This window comes from Balaenoptera physalus (assembly GCF_965194825.1).
Source record: "Balaenoptera physalus genome assembly, chromosome: 10".
Classification (NCBI taxonomy): Eukaryota; Metazoa; Chordata; class Mammalia; order Artiodactyla; family Balaenopteridae; genus Balaenoptera; species Balaenoptera physalus.
The window spans coordinates 94,179,200-94,201,775 of NC_138889.1; the positions used below are offsets into that span (position 1 = coordinate 94,179,200).

Genomic DNA, 22,576 nt, shown 5'->3' on the forward strand with positions numbered 1-22,576 from the left:
TCTTATTTTTCCACACGGTATAGATCTCTCCAATTGCTTAAACTTTGCTGTTTGTATGGTTAATGCCAGAAAACTGTCTCCATATTTGATGATGCGAGTCATAAATGCTGAGATAGTTATAAAGAACAACTGCCCAACAAAGAAAAGAGCCCTTAGGATGAATGGCTTCATTCTGCCCTTTATGGCTTCCAGTGGGCAAGGAAACAACAGCTGCCACAAGGTCACTAGTTCAAGAAAGGAAGTTCGAAGACCCAGGCTTAGTTTTTAAACACATTTTGACCTCTATTGAAGAAAACAAAGCAAATAGCATGCACATGAGAGAACACAAGGAATTTTTAAATCTCAAGTCAGCTATTTCAGATGAAAAAGGAACTCTCCAAAGAGAACAGCAGCTGCTGGCTTAAGGAGCCATAGGCCCTGCCAAATTGTAATATAGCCCTAAATACTCTCCTGTAATTATTGTTTTCCTCATAGGACTGCACAGCTCTCATAGGAGATAACTTTAAAAATTTAATTTGTGTTCTCCCAGAACTTGTGATATATCAACAGCGCTCACCAATATCTATTAATTCTTTCTTTCTCAGACATTGAGAAGACTAGACTTCCCAGCACCCTCCCTGTGACAGTCCTCACAGTTAGGTGGGGCCGGATGACTTCTGACAAATGGAGTGTAAATAGAATATATGTCACTTTGGGGAGGGGAGGCAGAGAAAATCCTCCCTGAGGAATCTCCAGTTCTCTTATCCCCTGTGATAACAATATGAAAGCCACTTGTTGAGAAGGGAAAGTCATAAGATAGAAAAGCAGACTGGTCCCCTGTCACATCACTAGAGAGGGAGCTGCACTGGAGAACAGCAAGGTCCATGGTAACCTCAGTAGGTACAAAAACCAAACTTTTGTTGTGTTCATCCACTGGGATTTTAGGGTTGAGCTATTATCACAGTAGAGTTCAGACAATCCTGACTAATACAACTCCCAACACAGTTTCTAGTATGTAGTGAGTACTTAATATGTAGCTCTTTAAAGAACAAATGGAAGTAAGTCAGACAGAAGACAAATATCGTATGATATCACTTATATGTGGAACCTAAAAAAATGATACAAATGAAATTATTTACAAAATAAAAATAGACTCACAGACTAGAAACAAACTTCGGGTTACCGAAGGGGATAGCAGGGGTGGGGTGGAGTAGGGGAAGAGATAAATTCGGAGGTTGGGACCAACATATACACACTACTATATATAAAATAGGTAAACAACAAGGACCTACTGTATAGCACAGGGAACTATACTCAGTATCTTGTAATAACCTATAATGGAAAAGAATCTGAAAAAGAATATGTATATATATATGTATATATATGTATAACTGAATCATTTTGCTATACACTTGAAACTTACACAACTTTATCTATTAACTGTACTTCAGTAAAAAACAAAAGAACAAATGGGCAGAGCTAAGAACACATTTTACTAGTAATACCTAAGTCTAGATAGGGATTATAAAGGAAAAAACAACAGTCATCTTGATTTATTTAAAATATCAATTTCTGCATACTTAGCATGTACAGACCATATATCAATAGGCTAAACAGCTCAGGGATGACCCAGTGTGATCCCAAATTGCTGACTAAGGAGCAGACAGGTCATATTCATGTACAAAGAGTATTACCACCATAAAGCAGATCATATATGTTAGGTTCAAAGTTTGAAAATGGATAGAGGAACCTGATTTAAAATGGAGTCGGGAAGCCATAAAGGGAGAGCTCTCACATAGGTACTACTTGCTGCCAATAGAAAACCACCACAACCCTGAACTCTCCTTCTCCCCCAGCAAACTTCTGTTCAACCCTCACCCATTTCTTCCCAGACCTAATAAAAGCTAGCTTCCCCTTTGTTTCTTCAAACTCACCTATGGTTCTCCATAGTTTGCTTGTGCTGAATCGCCAATTCCTCTGCTATTCCTAAATAAATTCATCTGTGCATAACAATAATTGCCATTCATTTCGTTTATGGTCAACAAAATGAATGAAGAGAATGATCTGGTTGGAAGCGAGTGGAACTGTAGCTTTGACTCAATTCTCATCCTTTCTGTCTTTTATCTAAACAGCTTATCTTGGCATAGTTAAGCTACTCTGTGAACAAAGAAGGATGGCACTTTCACTGCAGCCACCACTGTCCCCTGGTTTTAGCCTGGTGGTAGAGAGCAATTAGAGATCCAGGTTCTCATCTCAGCTCTGCTGGTGGGCACCTGTATGATTCTGACCTTTAAATAGAACCTCCCTTACTCTCTCTTTGCCTGATGATGTTGTCCCCAATGCAAGGTCATGGCAAGGATTGAGCAGCACCGTGTATATAAAGGAGCTAGCAAAGTGTTTGCTACATATTGGTACCCAATCAATGTTGGTTTCATTTCCTCATTCCCTTTCCCTTATTCTCACACCCCTCTCTTTTACCTTCCCCCATAATTCCTTTCAAGTCTTGTTAGTTTGTTTAAACTCAAAAACAAAGGGGGGACTTCCCTGGTGGCGCCGTGGTTAAGAATCCGCCTGCCAATGCAGAGGACACGGGTTCAAGCCCTAGTCTGGGAAGATCCCACATGCCATGGAGCAACTAAGCCCGTGCACCACAACTGCTGAGCCGGTGCTCTACAGTCCAGGAGCCACAACTACTAAGCCCGCATGCCACAACTACTGAAGCCCATGTGCCTAGAGCCCATGCTCTGCAACAAGAGAAGCCACCACGATGAGAAGCCTGTGCACCGCAACAAAGAATAGCTCCCGTTCACTGCAACTAGAGAAAGCCCGTGCACAGCAACAAAGATCCAACACAGCCAAAAATAAATGAATGAATTAATTAATTATTTTTAAAAAGGGGATGAATGCTAGATGATCGTCAAAACAACCCTCAGTATGAAATATCTATGCCCTTGACATTTGGTTATTACCTGGGATTTGTAATTGACAGCAAGCTACAAGAACCAAAATAATATTTCATAACACCAACATCAGAGCATGAGAAGGAGAAAAGGGAAGTTAAAGAATAAGCAATGACAGAACAAATGACAAAGTGTGCAAAACAACCTATAAACAGTCATAGCTGAATGGAGCTTTTAAAAAAATAGAGTCTCATAGAGTCACCCTTGTCTATAGTTTCCTGGACTTCAATTAATTCATATAAATTTAAATCACATTTTTAGCACAGGTTTGCTTTGCTCAGTGGAATGCAAAAGGATCTGAAATATACACAGTAGACCCTTGGTATCCGTGGGGAGATTGGTTCCAGGACACCCAGTGATAACAAAACCCTCAGATGCTCAAGTCCCTTATATAAAATGGTGTAGTATTCATATATAACCTACACACATCCTCACGTATACTTTAAATCATCTCTAGATTACTTACAACACCTAATACAATGTAATGCTATGTAAATAGCTGCCGGAGTGGCAAATTCAAATTTTACTTTTTGAAACTTTCTGGAATGTTTTTTTCTGAATATTTTTGATCCATGGTTGGTCGAATCTTCCAGTGTGGAACCTGCAGACGCAGAGAGCTGATTGTATAACAGCGCAAGCTTCACGTTGTTCATCTGTGCTCTTAAGAGAGTATTTTCGGTAGGTGGGCAATAGAGGAGATGGAATGGCATTTTTAGATACTTTCTTGTTTCTTTAAGCCAGTCTCAGCCAACACAGTCAATATCCAGTTAAAACAAACACCTCACACTCTAGTTCCTCAAGTGAGCACTGCTCTAGCCAACTGTTTCTTGACATGTTCCTGATTACCTTTGAATTTTGAATGTATGTCACCTCCTAAGATCCCAGACTTGCTCTTGGATTTGATAATGGCTATTATTCTTTGATTAGCCTCACTCCTCTCTGCATCTCATCCTCAGACCACATTGACTGTAGCAGTTCCAGATAGTACCCCAGCCCCATCCTACCACCCAGGCAATGGCACCCGCCAGGGCAACTTGCAATCAGATAAGGGTTGTAGAATTATTTTTTTTAGTGGCTAAGTGTCAGCCTATCAAGGAGATATGAAAGGCTTCTTCTTTATGACCAACCAACACTGCAAAGTAACTATCATGGCAAAACTCATTTAAAAAGGAATTTAAATTCACACAAGTTAGAGAAATGAACATCCTTATCACATCTGAGTGCTAGGAGCTGTAATGAAGGATCACCTAATGGGTAAATGACTTGATACAGAAACACATTTTTAAGGCAGTTTGAAATCCTTTCTCTATTTCCCCTCCCTGATTCATGTTACCTTCTGAAGTGCTATGTTCCGTATGCTAAGGGAGGTGTTTATATAACAGATGATCCTTTCTTCTGCAGATTCCAACAAAGTAGGCCCAATGGGAAAAAAAATCAAAGTTTGAGAGAAGCAACAGCTAAAACGCCACCCTGAGATGTCCTCCCTGCCCTCCAACAATCCCCACTCAAGCTCTAAGCATTAGCCTAAATTCCAAAGAATGATATTGTAATCTCAGCACTCTGTTAGTCAAATTACACTAAACTATGTCTCTTTGCTTTTGCTCTCCATTTATAGACCTACAATATGACAAAGACTTTGCCTCGAGCTATCCTCTGGCCTTCATGTGCAAATGGCCATGTTCCAAGTTCTTCCCCTTCACAAAGTCTTCCTAACTCCCTTCCCAGCAGAGTGGATTTCTATTTCTTTGAGATCTCTAACATGATAGATCTTTTTGAGCTCAGTCTGCCTTGTATTTGGTTACTATGTCTGTCTACACTGTCAGTGTGTCTAAAGGTAAACTGAGGGTCCCTGGGACCTAATTTCATGATCCTTACGCTCCTCCCAGAGCCTACTCCACGGCTTTGTAACCTAGTACTTAGTAAATGCGTATTTAACTGAGTTGAAAATATCAAAAAGAGAGGAACTTCTCACATGGCTTCTTCCTGTTTCATATTTACGTTAGAGAAGTGAGTGACCCAAGCCAATGTAAATACACAACGTGCCAAGGGAAAGTAGAGAGTTCAGACAAGCAATCACATATCTGAGATTCTTAAGGCAGAATTCAATGACCTCTATTAGACAAGGCCTGCTAAAGGAACAAAAAGAACTCAACTGCCTTCCTAATGTGTTGGCTCCCTAGATCTTGTTTATTCTTAATTGTGTTGTATATAAGCCTCTCTCTAGCTGCTATCTTTCAGCCAGAAACCTCAACTAATAGGAACAGAATCTTTTCTCAACACTTAATAAATGCAGAATACTCCTATATTGTATGGCAAGCGGGGACCTTAACCAGGCTAGTGGTATTCCCTGGATATGTGAATCCCAACAGACGTGTGAACACATTGATTTCTTTCCCAGTAAGATACTTAGTTCAGTTTTGGCTACGCCTGTTAATCTGATGGAGCAGGATCTTGCTATTCAAAGTGTTGCAGAGCAGCAGTTACCAGCATCAGAAGGAAGATTTTTGGAAATACAGACTTTCAGACCTCACGCCAGACCTAATGAATCAGAATTTGCATTTGAACGATATCCTCAAACAACTCAAATGTACATAACATTTTAAGAAGCATGAGCCTTGGATATTCCAGCAGCAATATTTCATTTGCATCCTGGTAGTCTCTTTGTTCTAAGCCGTGATTTTATTGGAAAAGTAAAGTATTTGCTTCTCACACCCTCTCCTTCTCAACCCTTCACTGTGTTCTATTTACCCATTCATTTGTTTTAATATGCAGTATAAACAGAAAAAAAAGATTTCTGTGATGCTTTGTTGTACACATTTCTTTCATATACATTATCTCATTTGATCCTTATAATACCCCTGTAAACACTACTGTATATAACTTGTCAAATGTCATCTAGGTAATAAATGCCTGTAAATCAACATGCCCAATGGTGTAAAGATGCTTCTCCCTATAACTAACAAACTCTTCATATCTCAGAATTCTCTGCATTATAAGCAGTACTTTAAAAATAAAGTTCACATATTTCACAGAGGAGAAAGGATATTTAATGTACCTGACAGATGGAATTTGAAAACACTAGAAAGACGGATCATGACTTTAGGAGAAACAAACAGAAAAGGGATACTACATTTCATGCTCCTCCTACATACTCACTCCCCTAACCCTAACCCTAACCCTAACCCTAGCCCCCAAATTCCATGGAGACAATGACTTGAAACCCCAGGTCTATCTTACTCTTGAGTCTTTTGCCCTTGCTTCTTCCATGACCCAGCTTATTTCATACAGAGACACAAAACATGCACCCTCCTGATGAAAGCTTTTATAGCTGCCATTACATAATGGATTTGCTGTCAGTTTGTCTAAAATGTGTCCGCTGAAAAAATGAGAGTAAAAAAGAAAAGCCAATCCTTGTTTATAAACAAAAGAGTTTTCAACTAACTAAAACCCAACTTGGGCGTTGTTATCTTGTATGGCATGACCTCTTCAGCATCCTTATTCATGTGACCTGAAGTTTTCAGCGATGAGTAAAAAACAATGTAAGGCAATAATAATAATAAAACATAGTACAGTTTTATGAAGTAGTCGTTTGTAGTATTAGGATGCAACAGAGTAAATTATCAGTCATATTCAAAAGCAGGGTGCATTTTCAAACTGTTTAATCCAAATCTATGCCCTATACTGAGGGAAGTATCTGTACACAATGCAAAATATGACCTAGAACTTTAGCCTTCATCAGAATGTTTGAACACTGTCATTTAGACACCAAAAGGCATCATTTTTGCATCTTGATTATTGCAAAGTGGAAATCACAATGGTAGTTAAGAGTCTCGAAATAAAAATCACAGAAGTAAAATATTAGAATAAGAAGGAATTTTGGAGAGACCATGTAGACCTATCCCTTACTTCCATTTTATAGACTTGCAAAGAGAAGCCCAAAGAGGCCATGCAACTTACCGCAAGTTCCACTGTTGTCTGCCACTGACTAGCTGAGTAACTCTGGGTAAGTCCCCTCTCTCTCAGCCTCAGTTTGGTGATCTGCAAAATGAGGTGATTGGACTTGGTGATGTAAAATCCCATACAGCCTGAAAATGCCATTATCCCACAAGACAAGGAGCCATAGCCTAGAACATTCCCCCCTGCCAAAAGCAACACACAGGAAGATGAAAAGATATTGAAGTGGCACTTGGCCCTACTGGTGTTCCAGCTTATTGATACTGTATCTCAGCTGGAGACTTCAGAACCTCAGAGGTTGCCGTGCCTACCACAGGCAGTCAGATCAGGAGAGAATGGCTGTTGGCATATTCTTTGCCTGAGAAGTGCTGCAGCTGAAAATCAGTCCAGAGTGATGGTAAATCCTCCCCTCCCCCTTTCAAGGATCTGGTGACTCCCTCTGTCTGGGCTTTGCCTCAGGGATTTCTCCTCAAGGTTCCCTGGACCCCTGGGAATCCAGCCCTTGACCTAACCCCAAAGATGCATTTCCTCCTGGAAGGCTCCCCACCTGGACAAGTCATTCAAAATCAACCTTAAAAGGGAATTTAGGCTCCAGAGAGCTGCACATTTTAGCATCTTTTAATCAGCTGTCTGGCCTTGTCTAGTCTGTAGTGAAACCTTTTTATTTTATTACAATTTTATTATGTTAATAAACAAAGAGTTGGTATACTTAGTGAAAAAGGCAAATTCAGCCTTCAAATGGAGGACCTGTCATGATCACTGGTCAGACTTTAACTACATTCACTTATGTGTCTATTCCTCATTCTTATATAGCAAAGTATCATTGAAATAGATTCTATTTATTTTTTACAATGAGTTTCCATCTTTCCTTTTTCTTTTTATTATTACTATTTTCTAATGCGCAATCAGAAAGTCAGACAATGGTTTAGGTTTTTTAAAGGACATTTAAATATAACAACTTAACAAGGCAGAAACCAGATATTATGTACGCAAAAGTGGGCACTGACAATGACCCGATCAATGAAGTCAATCACTAAACCAAAGTTTAATTGATTGGGCTCAATTTAATGATGTACACCAGTGAACCTGAAGCATTGTGTCCTATTAGCAGTAACACATTTCAGGAAAGCTAGTATCGACGTCTAAATAATTGTAGACAAAATGTGGTCAACCAAGAGAAGAAGAATTCCATAAATGAAGTCTAATCCAATAAATATCTAGCACTATTATTATCATCTGTTACTTACAGAGTGCTTATTATGTGTTGGTTACTCTCCTAAACACTTTACATGATTGCACAGTTTTATAAATTTATTTATTTATTTTTATTTTTGGCTGTGTTGGGTCTCCGTTGCTTTGCGTGGGCTCTCGCTAGTTGCGGAGAGCAGGGGCTACTCTTCGTTGTGGTGTGCGGGCTTCTCATTGCGGTGGCTTCTCTTGTTACGGAGCGCGGGCTGTAGGCGCATGAGCTTCAGTAGTTGTGGTGCGTGGGCTCAGTAGTTGTGGCTAGCGGGCTCTAGAGCACAGGCTCAGTAGTTGTGGCGCATGGGCTTAGTTGCTCCACAGCATGTGGAATCTTCCCGGACCAGGGCTCAAAACCGTGTCCCCTGAATTGGCAGGCAGATTCTTAACCATTGTGCCACCAGGGAAGTCCCCGATTGCACAGTTTTAATCTCACAGAAACACTGGGATGTTAACCTTATCAGAAGACTTGGTGACAGGAAAGAGTCAAATAATGGCCTCGAAGAAGGGTTATCTTGTTGAAAACATGATCATAAAATTTTAATCGGCCTTATTAGGCAAAACCAAGAATGAAAGGTACAGGGAAACCTAGTTTGGCTCAAGTGCCATCTGTAGGAACTGAACAGCAGATATTCTGTGCGTACAGGGAGACTGTTTATTGGTAAAGTACTCAGCATCGGGGTTCTGTGACCAGCTCTCAGAGGTGCTATAGTAAGGGATTCTGGCAATGCATGAAAGTATTGGAGGAGCTCTAAGGACCTGCCAGCCCTGGAATTCTGGATAAAAATAATATTGTGAACATTGAGGGCATAGCTATACAAATAAACAAATGAATCAATACATGGATGAACAATCTTAGAAATTTATACTTGTATGTGTCTCGGTTAAAGTAGTCATTCTACCTTGTGTGACTTCTCTGCACAGCCTTTCATCTTCATTTCTTTTAGATTAGAAGTTCATTGAATCTTGACTCACCACATACTAAATATTAACCTTGGGAAAAGTGCTCATTTTCCTCTTCTATAATAATGGAACCTCTCCTACAGGGTTGTCATAAGGAATATTTTAGATTGCATATGTAAAGGATTTAGCCCAGTGCCTGGCACTAGTAAGCAACAAATAAAATTAAATAGAGCTTTTAATTAATATTAATATCACCATTATTATTTACCACCTTTATTATTGTGATTATTACTAAGCCACAGGTGAACATCTCAGGCTCAGCATCTTTGATTTTAGAGTTTAATAAACACCAATCAATAGCCATCCTTACATTCCAATAGATCAATCAAAACGGCAAAATTTTATCTTCCAACCTTCCAGTCTAAATTGAGGAGAGAGAAACAAGCCCACACTACCCAAGAGCTTATCAAAGAAGCAATTCAACAAAATGTTTCAGCATGCTGCTCTCTTAAATAAAAAGAGAATATGGAGTAAGGAAAAGAGAAAAAATAAAATATTTTATTCCAGTCTCTTAAAAGTGATTATTCTTTGAAGCTTGTTTTATGGATAACAGATGAACATACATTTCTCTCTATCTATAGTGAAAGAACTGTTATACACCTTTACAATTAATTACTGTCTCCAACATTCCTATAATATTAATGTCAAATTCATTTGAATGTGGCTTCTGGAATAGAAGGACTGCCTGTTCACTTCCTTTGTTACTGTAATAACAACTGGATGGACTTTTAAACTGTATAGGTTCAAACTGATTTAAAAAGGAAAATTTCCACACTGTGATTTACACCAATATTTTTCAAACAATTTTAGCACGGAGAGCTTCTTTTTAAAGAATATCTTAGTTTCAGTATAATACCTATCATTGGCTAAGGAAATACTTCATTCTTCGTGGAAGTACTGCAGTACATTCCTAGAGTCTGAAAAGTAGGTAGAAAACCATCCTTCAATCCAAACACCTTATGTTATTGATGAGAAAAATGAATCCCCGAAAGGGAAAGTGATTTGACATTGTCTCACAGCTACGTGATGGCAAAAGTTAGAATTCAGGACTCACTCATTCATTCAGCTCATGTTTATTGAAAGCCTTCCCTGTACTCATTCTGTACTAGGCTTCCTATATATATCACACTTATTATTTTTTAAAGTCATTCAATTTCCATTTGACAACTATTCACTTTGTATATCTACTAAGTGCAGACACTGTGTTTGGTACAGTGTGCTGAAGTAAGTATAAGGAAGAGTTGCTATCTGCCAGGAACATTTTAAATACTAGTTGGGAGTGTACATAAATACAATAGTTGGTAGAATGTAGCTAATATCATAAGAAAGAAAGAAAATTTGACAGGAGTTAATGTAATAATTTCCTAGCTATATATATATCCCTCTGTCTATTAACCAATCATCAAATCTGTATTCATCATGTAGCAAAGAACTGGTACTGGAAATGTGAGTAGAAAAATTCAAGAGCAGCTAGAAGTTTACAGTCTGTTAAGTAGCTGAGATGCACAAATAAAAATTCATTTAAAAAAGTCAGAACAATAACTAAGTGTTAAATATAATGCAGCTAATTCTATATTAGAGAGATTCTTGAAAGAGAAAAGCTCAGTGTGGATTGACTTTAGGAATCTGAGAGGGCTTCAAGGAAGAGGTAGAATTTGACCTTAAAGTACTTATTATTACCATTTATATTGCATTAGAGACATTTATGTATTCCATTGCACATGGATTTCTTAATACATGCTCATTGGAATAACTACATAATCATACATTTTCCAATTAATAGCTCATGAACAACTAGCACAAAATGGCATTATAATATCAACAGACCCCTAAAGAGATCTGTTGAGCAGTTCATTCCTCAGCTACTTCGCTTGTGACTTCTGTTGTGACAATTCAGATTTTTTTCAACTATTAACCCAGTAAGCACTTCAGAATTGACCAGATCTTCATCAACCTTGGCACATCTTGAGACCACCTAAAAAGTGTACTCAATTTTGTCTCTTCCACGGTTTCCTTACCAATTCTCACCCGAGTCAAATGTCCATCTCCCTCCTCTGAACAATGTAAAGGTCTGTACTTTTCACTTGAAAAATATTTTAGTTTTTTTAACCAATTATTTACATATGTTACTATATTGTTTATGAATAATTACCTTTTTTTCTCATCTATATCAGAAGCCCAAGACAATAAGAAGCATAACATATACCTAAGTACAGAGTTTTACCAAAAAGGCACTTAATAAATAATCAATGTTGTAATTTGATTGCAGTGGAAAGGCCCACACGTGTGACAGACACACTAGTCAATGAGTAGTTGTTCACAGCCTACAACTTGTTATTTCTGATGCTTTATTCATTTAATCCCTCACTCCTAGGATGAAAAAAAGAAGAAAAAAGGAAACAAAGATAAAGAAAATCACAACACCTAACACTAAGTAGTAAGAAACACATATTCTACTCTCAAATATGCCACTAATTAGCTGTGCCATGTTAAATCAGGGTGTCAATCTACTCAGGAACATTAAAATATAAAAATTATATTTATTTTGTTTTGACTGTGAAATAGAAACATGGGGTGGAATGTATCAGCAGAGTATTCTTTACCATAGTTGCTCTAAAATTTTCAGTTTTTATACCATACCTCCCAGTAAGAAATCCATATACAGTGCAACACCTCTCTCTTTCTCATATCACTATCTCTATCTCTTTATCTTTCTCTCTACCACTCTCAAAACTGAAAGTAAAGTTTCACCAATCAAACCTTATAATGTGATGCACTCTAAGTTTTCCATTCTGTCCTATTCTATTTCTAGTCTACTCCATCCTATCCTATTCTATCCTACTTTATTCCATTCCATTTCAATCTATTTTACTTTAGAAATTGCAGATTTGTTGAACAATTAAATTTATTTCATCACCCTCTCCGGATGCATGAATTCAATCACATTCTTAATCTGTTCTAAGGATTATTTTCTTCATTTGTAGAATGTGAATAATAATGTTCTTTATCTCCATTACTATTTGTTTTATGTATTTGGGTGCTCCTATATTGGGTGCATATATGTTGATGGATAAACAACAAGGTCCTACTGTATAGCACAGGGAATTATATTCAATATCATGTGATAAACCATAATGGAAAAGAATATATATGTATAACTGAATCACTTTGCTGAACAGCAGAAATTAACACAACGTTGTAAATCAACTATACTTCAATAAAATTTTAAAATTTCTCTTTTTAGCACTAAATAAAATACTGCTGCTAGCACTGTGTTTGGGGCTTAGCATTCAATACTGATGTATTATACGTGACACAAATTATTAAGTTAGGAAATTCCAAACTTTTTAATCAATTGCTAGGGAAAAAGGAAAAAAAAAAATGAATAGGATTGTTCCATACTTTTTCCAGACATTGAATACTCAATATTACTTTGTTTTTGGTTAACTCTGCAGACTTTTGATTTAGTACTTAATCTCCATGGTGATTAAGGGATGTGGAAAATGATTACATTGGCATTTCATTTAGATGCTTCTGTGAGGTGACATATGTGACAGATTCATTCTTCTAACTTAACTGTGGTGAAAGTCATCTCATCTCCTATTAGTAGGAAAAATATGAACAGAAGCATGTGGTTTCCCTCACCACTAATATTTGTACCAGTGGGAAAGATATTAGCTAAAAGAAACTGAAATCTATCTTCTGATATTTTAATAATCCTAGTTTGAACCCTCAAAACACTGTTTACATAAGAGGTTATAGGTAGAAGTACCATATTTTGATTTCTACCTTTTTAGATTATAGAAGCAGCTCATTCTTTAATGATAAAACTCACTATTCAATGAATTTTTAACTAAAATATAAACATTAGAAGTAAAAGGTATGTATGTGACATATATATATCTTCCAGTATTTATGCTCACAAGAAGCAGAAAATAATTTGTTTACCATTCCTGCCATGACTTATCAGGAATCTAAGCAAAGAGGAATAATACCACCTGCTCAGCAGGAGATAAAGTGATACCATTTCCCCAGGAGGACTTTATGGTTGTCTTTTAATCACTCAAGAGACTTTTCTTTAATCTAAACTAAACTTGCTTGCTTTCAACCTCACACTCCCACCACCCAATCCTATAATCCCTTCTCTTTTTTTTTTTTTTTACTAATTTAAATATGGACCTTTTAAAATCACCACGTATGCCATCAGCATCAACATTTCAAAAACATCTTCAGCGTAACAACTGCGTGCACCACACTCATTTCATTTTGTTAATTGAACGTTTCTTGAACAACCTCATTATCTGCCCACAGCACTCAGCATTTTCCTATTATAAAGCTATCCTTTGCAATGTCTTCTCTGCCAACCAGGAAGGCTAGAATCTTGCTTAAGATCCCCATGTTTTCACACCAAAATAGGGAAAGTGAAAATAACTAATATTGAGTGCCTACTACAAATCAGGCTGTAAATGGTATGGGATTTAATCTTCAAAACAATCTTATGATATAGATATCATTATATGCATTTGAAGAAGAAGACGGAAGCAAAAAGGGATTTTATTACTTATCAAATATCACACAAGGGGTAAGTTCTTGAGGGGAGACTCTCAGAGCCCACACTCTGGGCTACTGCATAGTACCATAAGTATTAAGGAAACCCTGAATTACTCTCTGGTCTTTTCTGTCAGAGAACCTTTTGAAGGTCTTAATATTCTGGGTTTTCCAGACATGGGAATCACTTTATCTCTCAAATGCTTCTGAGCTTGTGTAAAGCTCTTGTCCCAAGTTCAAGTTCCAGAAAGCTTTGGAAGACAGGAAGAGTTAGCGGTCAGTCTGTAAACACACTGACTGCACTATGGGAAAACTGAAGGCAGAAAAGCTTTCTCCTGCTAGTAGAAAATGATTTTATATCTTCTCTCAAGAGGTTTTTCATATGCAGCTTAAAATCCACATTTGAAACAAACAAACGAAAAAACCCTCCCACATGGAGTTATGTCATTACCCTGATTTGTACATAACCATGAATCAAAGTCTGCCTCAGTGGTAACCGCATGCAGTCAAAGCCTTGCGGGTGATTAGTTTTCTGTTTTGCTCATCTTTGCCCCACTACCCAGAATGCTCTCTGCTTTCCATCCTCCGCTAGGGAAACCATTCTTCATTGTTCTGGGCCAAGCCCCAATGTCACTTCCTCCACAACGCTTTTTTTCAACACCTCCCCACCCCCAGTTCTCCCTCCTTTGAGTTCCCCGAGCACTTCATTCATGTCTCTAAAATAGCATTGATCACAGTGCCTTATTTATTTCTCTATCGTAAAGACAAGGTTTTGTACCCTCAGCACTACTGCCTTTGGGTGCTATATAATATTTTTTATGGTTGCCCTGGGGATTCTAGGATGTTTAGCAGCATCCTAGGACTGTACCCACTGAATGTCAATAGCATCTCCCTTTCAACTGTGGTAACCAAATTTTTCTCTAGATATTGTCAAATGTCCCCTGAGTGATAGCTAGTATCACCCCCAGTTAACAACCACTTCTTTAGCTCATGAGGACCACATGAACAGTTACTGTGCTTTTTTTTAATCCTTATATACCCAGGAGTATCAGGCCTATAGCAAACAGTTAATTAAAATATGTTGGTTGGAATCAAATTAGTCTCATTTCCCAATAACTACATACTGTATTATAAAATGCACTGAATTCACACTTCATTCAAAAGTGAAACAAAAGTGACTGCTAAATTACACTCTGGATTCAAAGAAAGAGAGATCAAAAGTCATTAGATGTCAAGGTGAAAAAAAAAACTTTTCTCTATATATTTAAGAAATCAAAAAAGTATGCATATACATATATATAACAATTAAATATATTTAATATATTGTATATATGTACACACACACACACACACACACACACACACACACACTTAATGACCTTTCCTGGAAAACTGCATTCAGAAAACTAGATAAGAGTAATCTGATATCTCTAAATACATCATGTCTAAAATGCTTTGCTCACTAAAATATGCAGTGAATCTCTAGCTTTTTTTTCCTCAAAGACCCATTCATGAAAAAATGATGATTATTTTGAAATTTCCAAATCAGAGGGACTTGATTAAATAAAACAGCACAGACAGTATGATATTACCTTTTTTCCTGAAAAGATATTCATTTTTTCCCAATTTAGTACAGAACAATTTAAAGTCATCTGACTTCGCTTATTTCTGTAGACTACTTAACCATTTATTTGGACTGAAAAACAGAACCACTGTGATCTTAACACCAAGTTGTGATGATGAAAGACTTTTTCTCACCTTAGAAGTGAACTGGCTCTGCATATCTTCATTTATTTCTCGAGCTGAGGTTTTAATTATAAAGTTCTAAAAGTGACATAGATTTGTCTTTTCAGGTTTAGGTAGTTTCAAATCTACCAAAATCAGATACTCTCATTGGGATACTGCAAGCAGTAGTGGTGCATTTGGCAATTCGGGAATCTTTGTAGGAAAGAAATATAAACACAAGACAAGCCCCTCCTGAGTAGCTGGAAAGGAGGTCACTCAGAACCAATAAGCATGATCTCCTACAAACTGCAGAATACCATCATTGCAGTGGCCGCATTTTATTGGTTGTCTCTTTTTGGTTTTAGGTACATTCATTATACTTTTCATTATAATACTAGGAGACAGCGACTATTCTTGCTCCTATAAAGAGGAAGTAATTAAATACCAGGACAACTAAAAGATTGCATGATGTCATTTAACTACTCAGTGGGTGAAGCAAAATCCACCCCGTGATTCTTCTCTGATACAAACAGCAAGCACCTCAGACTGCACAGAAGTCCCTTTTGCAACCAATCCTCCTCCAAACATCAGCCATAGTCATATTCAAACTTAACAACCAGAGGTATTTTCAAACCTTCTCACTCCCTCACCCCCTGCACTGCCCTCAGCCCCGTGTCCCCAAAGGCCTGCAGCAAGGAAGGTAAAAGTAACTGAATTGCAAGGGAATGTGCATGTGTATAAGAGTTCAGTTCAGAGGTTAAGGGGCCTGTATACATGAGATAAGAAACAAATGTACAGAACTTTCACCTCCTCATTTTATACCGACTGGTCTCCTTTTCTCTGATTTCGGTTTAAAGAAGTTCCTGGGATCCACTAAGTTACTTTAACTTAAAAGAGCTTACGTAATGCCTTACACAGATTTCTGTTCTTAGCATGCTTTGACAAACAAGTCATTTTCTGATATTCTCACTGCAGTATCTGGCGCTGTGACACAGCAAAGATCACATGCTCATCTGGACCCCTATTTTATAGATGCATCTTGGAAGGCCCCCTGTGGTGTTCGGTGTTAGGAGGCTTATTTGGCATCTGGTTCTAACAAGCTTCTAACCAGTTACATGAACTTAGCTTCTCTGAGCGTCAATGAATCATTTATACTTATGTTCAACCTATTATCTCTCTATATCTGTTTGTATCTCTGTATCTCTATGTCTGTCTATCATCTATATCTATTTCATGGAAGCAGAAGACTCAAATGAAATGCTATAGGTGAAAGCATCATGTAAACCACAAAACATTATTCACATGTAGCAACCAAGCAATTATGTACATACACACACACACACACACACACACACACACACACACACACACACAGTGCCCCAAGGAACAGACAGCTTGCAAGACAAATAGATCTTACCACAAACTTTGAGGTTCCAAGTCAGCACAGGCAGACTCCATCGTATCCTGATAGGGGTGTAAAAAGGTCAAGCATTGATTTAAGTTACCAAGAGGAGACAAAAATTAAAAAGCTCTTTCTAAAAATTTTTACTCCATTTTGCTTTCATTCAGGATTTCTTTGTGAAGCAGAGATGCTTTGAAACCTACAGGATGGCAAAGATAAAATGGCCCAGCTTCAAAACATGTGCCTAGGATTGATTTTACTTGTCCTTATGACCCTTAATACACAAAATGGAAAGCTCCTATATTGTTGCAGTAGAGAACATATGACAAATGAAAGTAAAGCAATCAAAAGCTTTGTGTAATCCATACATGAAAATATATGGCATGTTTTATGCTTATTCACATAAACAATGTTTTATTGAAACACTTTTATATAGACATACCGCTGCGCAAAACATCAATAACTTTCTTTTTGAGAAACAGAGATTCTAGACTCATCTTCCCAGACCTTAACTGCCTCTCTGCTACTAAATGAAGTGTTTACATAAACAGGTTAATGATGTCTGGGTAAAATTTTAGAGATGACAGTGACCCTGGAGAGAAAAGAATTTTGGATCAGAAGAAATTTCACCTAATCCTCAAGTGTAAAAAATGCTACCTGGCATTTATACAAATAGAAACAAATCCTAAATATCTTTATTATGGTTGCAGAGGCATTCCTTGCTGAATTCCAAAGTTATCATTCACATAGATTCTCAATCTATACTTTTATGTTCAAATGTTTAAGGCTACTTCTGGAATAAGAAATCCTGTGGATTGTTTGTTTACTTGGTGTTTTTGACTAAATACCAAGCAAAGAAGCAGGTTGGCATATAGAGCTGGTGTAGAATCAGATACATCTTGTTTTGAATCCCAGATATGATACTTTCTAGCTGAGAGACCTAAGACTTATTACCTAATCTCTATAACTTGCAGTTATCTATAAAATAACAATAACTATCTCAAAATATACTCATGATGTGCTGCGGAGCAACTAGACCCGTGAGCCACAACTACTGAGCCTGCACGTCTGGAGCCTGTGCTCCGCAACAAGAGGGGCCACGACAGTGAGAGGCCCGCGCACTGCGATGAAGAGTGGCCCCCACTTGCCGCAGCTAGAGAAAGCCCTCGCACAGAAACAAAGACCCAACACAGCCAAAAATATAAATAAATTAATAAATTAATTAATTAATATATATATATATATATACTCATGATGCATAAATAAGACTACCAAAGTAAATTACTTCGTCTGTCATCATGTTCTCACTTCTTCTCTTCAAAGGATCAGGGTGAACACGGTTTGTCCTAAGTAAGGAAGGTGATGGAAATAAACTGATTTATGGATCATTAAACTTAACCTTGAAGATGTACTATAGCCCAGCAGTTACCCATTACCTTGGGTTCAAATCCTGGTTTTGATATAAAACAGCTGAGGGACTGTATGTGAGTCATTTAACCCCTCTCTGCCTGAGATTTCCTGACTGTAAACTGAGAAATGTGCTCCTAGGTTCTCTGGCAGAAGGCAGGAAGTCATTTTCTCTAAACCATTGCTTTAGCTTCAGCCACAGTTGTTCATTCACTTTTAGAAGGAGGAATTCATTTATGTCCCCGGGAGACAGATATATCAAGCCATCATGTGTTTCTGCCAATCACCTCCTGCCAAAGCCCTGATGTTTTATTTCATTAGTGCAGGCACTTTCCATTAATTTGGATACTGTGTAAGAGTGTTAGTTCCAAAGGACATTGTTTCTTGGCTCTTCTATTTTGAAGGGCTATTTAATACATTACTGCAATGAATTGACCCCTTGCCAAGAAAGAAGCAGTGGCCACCCAATTCTAATCAGCTTCTGACAATGGGGTTCTAATGCTTGGCCCAAAGATATGTTTATTGTGCTCTACCTGGAACTGACAGAAACAAATCAGATTTCTATTGGCTGAGCAGTGAAGATTAAACAAAACACATTATGCAAGTGTTTCCCTTCCTTCCTTCTCTCCTTCTTTCCTTTCTTCCTTCCTTCCTTCCTTCCCTCCTTTCTCTCTTTCATAAAAACAAAAACATAAGAGTATTCTACTATATGCCAAGTGTAATAGACACAGTTGACGCCTGAAATAATGTATCCTTATCCCCATTCTTTCTACTTCCTAAGTAAACCTCAGTTTTATTCAGGTATTTACCCTCCTCCATGCAGCTCTCCACAAAGCCTCAAAGAGTGGATCCTGACTCATCTGAGACAATCCTGGTTGCCTCATTTCCTTTGCTAGTGGGGTATAGGATTCTAGCCAGTGAAACATTAAGGCAGGCTTAGTGGAGATTTCTGAGAAAGTTTTCCTCAGTCTTAAAAGACTCAAGAAAGAGCTAAACTCTTTGGTCCTGGCGTATATCGTGTCTGGATATGATGCCTAGCACTGTTGTACTCTCTTGTGACCACAGGGGGCATTTGACTAAAGACAAAGGTGACAAGCACATAACAGTAGAGCAAAATGATGGAAAGATGTTTGTCCTTGATGCTGCTGTTGAACCAGTAAGATAAACCAGAACCACTCTTCCCCTGAACTTTGTGTTCTATGTGAAAATACATTTCTTTGTTTTTTTAAAAGCCAGTAGACATACCTATTGTTAAGTGCTACACCAGGCCATGGGTAAAACATCAACAGAGTATATGATTCTGTAATAGAATTAGCCCTTCAAGAGTCCTGGAATTACAAAGTGAGCTACTCTGTAGAGTTAAATATTACAGCAATGTGCCTGTCTCCTAAAAGTAGCAAAATTGAGCATTATTATTCATGTATATCATGCTCATAGTCTCTACATAAATCTGTCATCCCCACAATTATAGTGAGGGGGGTATTTTACAGTGATGCAGCCAACTTTCTGGACAGCAAGTTTGGATTTGGACCCAATCAAAATGCTCAGATACTTGTGTGAACTTGTTTCACAAATAGTTGGAAGTTTTAGAAATAAAAAATCCACCTCAAAAACAATTTCTGCCTAAACTCCTTAATTCTTTCAACTCGTTTTGGTTTCTCAATTTTCTCAATAGGCATTTCGAGAACGGTAATTATTTGAACTATTCAATTGCAATAATGTCTATAGGTATATTGCACTAATATATATATATATATATAATTTAAGATTCCTAGGAGCAATGTCTATATCCTTATTGTATCATTTGTAGGCTCTAGCCAAAAGCTACTTACAGAGAAAATGATCAGTCATATTTTGTGACCAGTTAAGTTACTGAGAAGATATGGAAAACAACAACAATCTCAGCACCTTTTTCCTTCTACCATGAGTGTTTAAGCATATCTTTTATTAAGCCTACAATTACATTTGATTCTAACCTAAATCTGTTCTGAATAGGAAGAGTGAAAAATTCCAGATTCTTCAAAATATTCTTTACTTAAAACCCTCCTGTCTATCTGAATGGACTTAAACCAGGGAGGAATAGTTCACTTGCTGCAGTTGAACTTCTCAATGTCAACAAACCAATACACCTAGCAACCAATATACAAGCATAGGGATAACAGAATGATTATTAACCCAGCCCACACGAAGATGACAATGAAGAAAATGATGATAAATAGCTAAACTGTATAAGCTGCTTACCATGTGCCAGGCACTGTTGCATCCATTAACTTCTTTAATCCTCATACTAACTGTCCAAGTTTCATCCTATCGTTATCCCCAGTTTGCAAATGAGGTAACAAAAACACAGAAAGTACAGTGATCTGCCCAAGGTCTCACAGCTTACAAGTTGAGTGTCAAAAACAAATTTAGGGAATCAGGCTACATCTCAGTCAATACCCTAAAAATATAGTAGATGCAAACTATTACATATAGAATGGATAAACAACAAGGTCCTACTGTATAGCACAGGGAATTATATTCAATATCCTGGGATAAACCATAATGGAAAAGAATATAAAAAAGAATACATACATATATATATGTATAACTGAGTCACTTTGCTGTATAGCAGAAATTAACACATTATGAATCAACTATACCTCAATAAAAAATGTTTTTAAAAAGGAATAAAGCACTAATTCACTAACAAGCAACCACTGACACTCATCTCCTTTCTTCTCTCAACATATTGCTGTTTTAAAAATTAATTCTGCCTCTTGCCAAAAGAAAACCAGAAAAAAATATAAAATGCACGCATACACAAAATGATCACCAAAATATATAAAGGAAATAACTATTTTAAAAGCATTATATAGTAAATTTAGAAAGAAAAAAAAAGGAACACTGAATGTTACTGGTAGAAGAGAAGAGCAAATTCAAATTAACTGGGATTTTTCTCTCTCCCATAATAAAATTCCTCCAAAATATGTAGGTTAGGGTTGTGTTTTATCAGAAGGGAAGACCATTTGTTGTGGTTGATATATTTTCCAGTGCTGAGGAGAAGGCTTTCTTCAGTGGGGTAGCAAATATAGTCTTTACTGGAAGACGATAGTGACCACTTTCATCTTGTCTAACTGACAAGATTATAAATCTGGGTGATAAAAATGAGTTTTAAAGGTTATGAGATATGGGAAGGGTATGACACAAATAGCCAACTTCAATTAGAAAAGAACATATCTTTAAAACAGAGACCATCACCGTTTAACACTAGAAACAAAAATTACATGCAGTGATGAAAGCTGAAGAAAGGGCATTTTTTGGCCAGAATTTGAAATCTCCAGCATACACTCAAGAAATCAGCCACCCCGTTCGCCCACTGGAAAACACACACACCTACACACCCACACACCCCACACATACACACACAAAACCTCTACAATATACTCCACAACTCCCCGAATATAGTAGGATCTTAATAATACTGATGTATTAACTGCACCTAATTACTAAGCTAGTAGCTACAATATTAGTTTCTCAGGCATAGGGGAAATACAGTAGTGATTAAGAGCACAATTTCTGTGTGAAATTGTCTGGATCTCACACTGCTGTGGCTATGGGACCAGTGATTTTAAACAAATTTTGTGACTGAGTTGCCTGTAAAGATGAAAATAAAACTGGTACGTCATTTTGAGGGTTAAAGAAGTTAATACATCATGATATAAAATGCTCATTGTCTTCCACAGCCATTGTCCCCTGCTTCCTTTTAGTATCTCCAAACAGGGCTGCCCTGTGATCCAACTTCAGGGTCACTATTCACGTTATAACCTATAGGGATGGCAATCCCAGGAATCATGCAATATGGCGGACCCATCCCCCAACATCTGCAGTCCCCAACCTTTTTGGCACCGGGGACCAGTTCGTGGAAGACAATTTTTCCACGGACGGGGGTGTGGGGGATGGTTCAGGCGGTAATGCAAGCGACGGGGAGCGATGGGGAGCGACGGGGAGCGATGGGGAGCGGCAGATGAGACTTCGCTCGCTTGCCCGCTGCTCACCTCCTGCTGTGTGGCCCGGTTCCTAAAAGGCCACGGACCAGTCCACGGCCCAGGGGTTGGGGACCCCTGCCCTACACTTTAGCAAAATACATGGTTAACTAACTAGCTAGAATCTAGATTTCCCTTCGTCCATTGCAGGGAAGGCTGGTCATGTGACTAAGTCCTGGATGACAGAATGTGAGTACAAATAATGTGTGCTGCTTCAAGATCATGTTTGAAATGAAGCTGCTCATCCTACAGTCTGATATGGGGGCTTGGTTTTAGAGAGCCAGCACCACACGGAGGAGGATCAAACCAGACAGCATGGAGAAGTAACCTGGGTCCCGGGAGGATGCTGTGGAGAAGTGCCTCACCACTGC

General features: G+C 37.9%; 1 protein-coding gene across 15 annotated transcripts in view; it reads right to left on the reverse strand.

The window, feature by feature from the left end:
• LRRC4C (leucine rich repeat containing 4C) overlaps positions 1–22,576 on the reverse strand; it is a 1,215,963-nt gene that overhangs the window by 113,290 nt on the left and 1,080,097 nt on the right. For 8 of the 15 annotated variants that reach the window (XM_082410489.1, XM_082410488.1, XM_082410491.1 and 5 more), the window contains one exon: positions 6,897–6,977. The exons of 4 other annotated variants lie outside the window; for them this stretch is intronic. The gene's annotated coding sequence lies outside the window, so the exon portion shown is untranslated. Of the gene's footprint in view, positions 1–6,896; positions 6,978–16,788; positions 17,429–22,576 lie in introns of those variants that run through there. 3 more of the 15 variants (XM_082410482.1, XM_082410481.1, XM_082410484.1) reach the window with 3 other exon arrangements.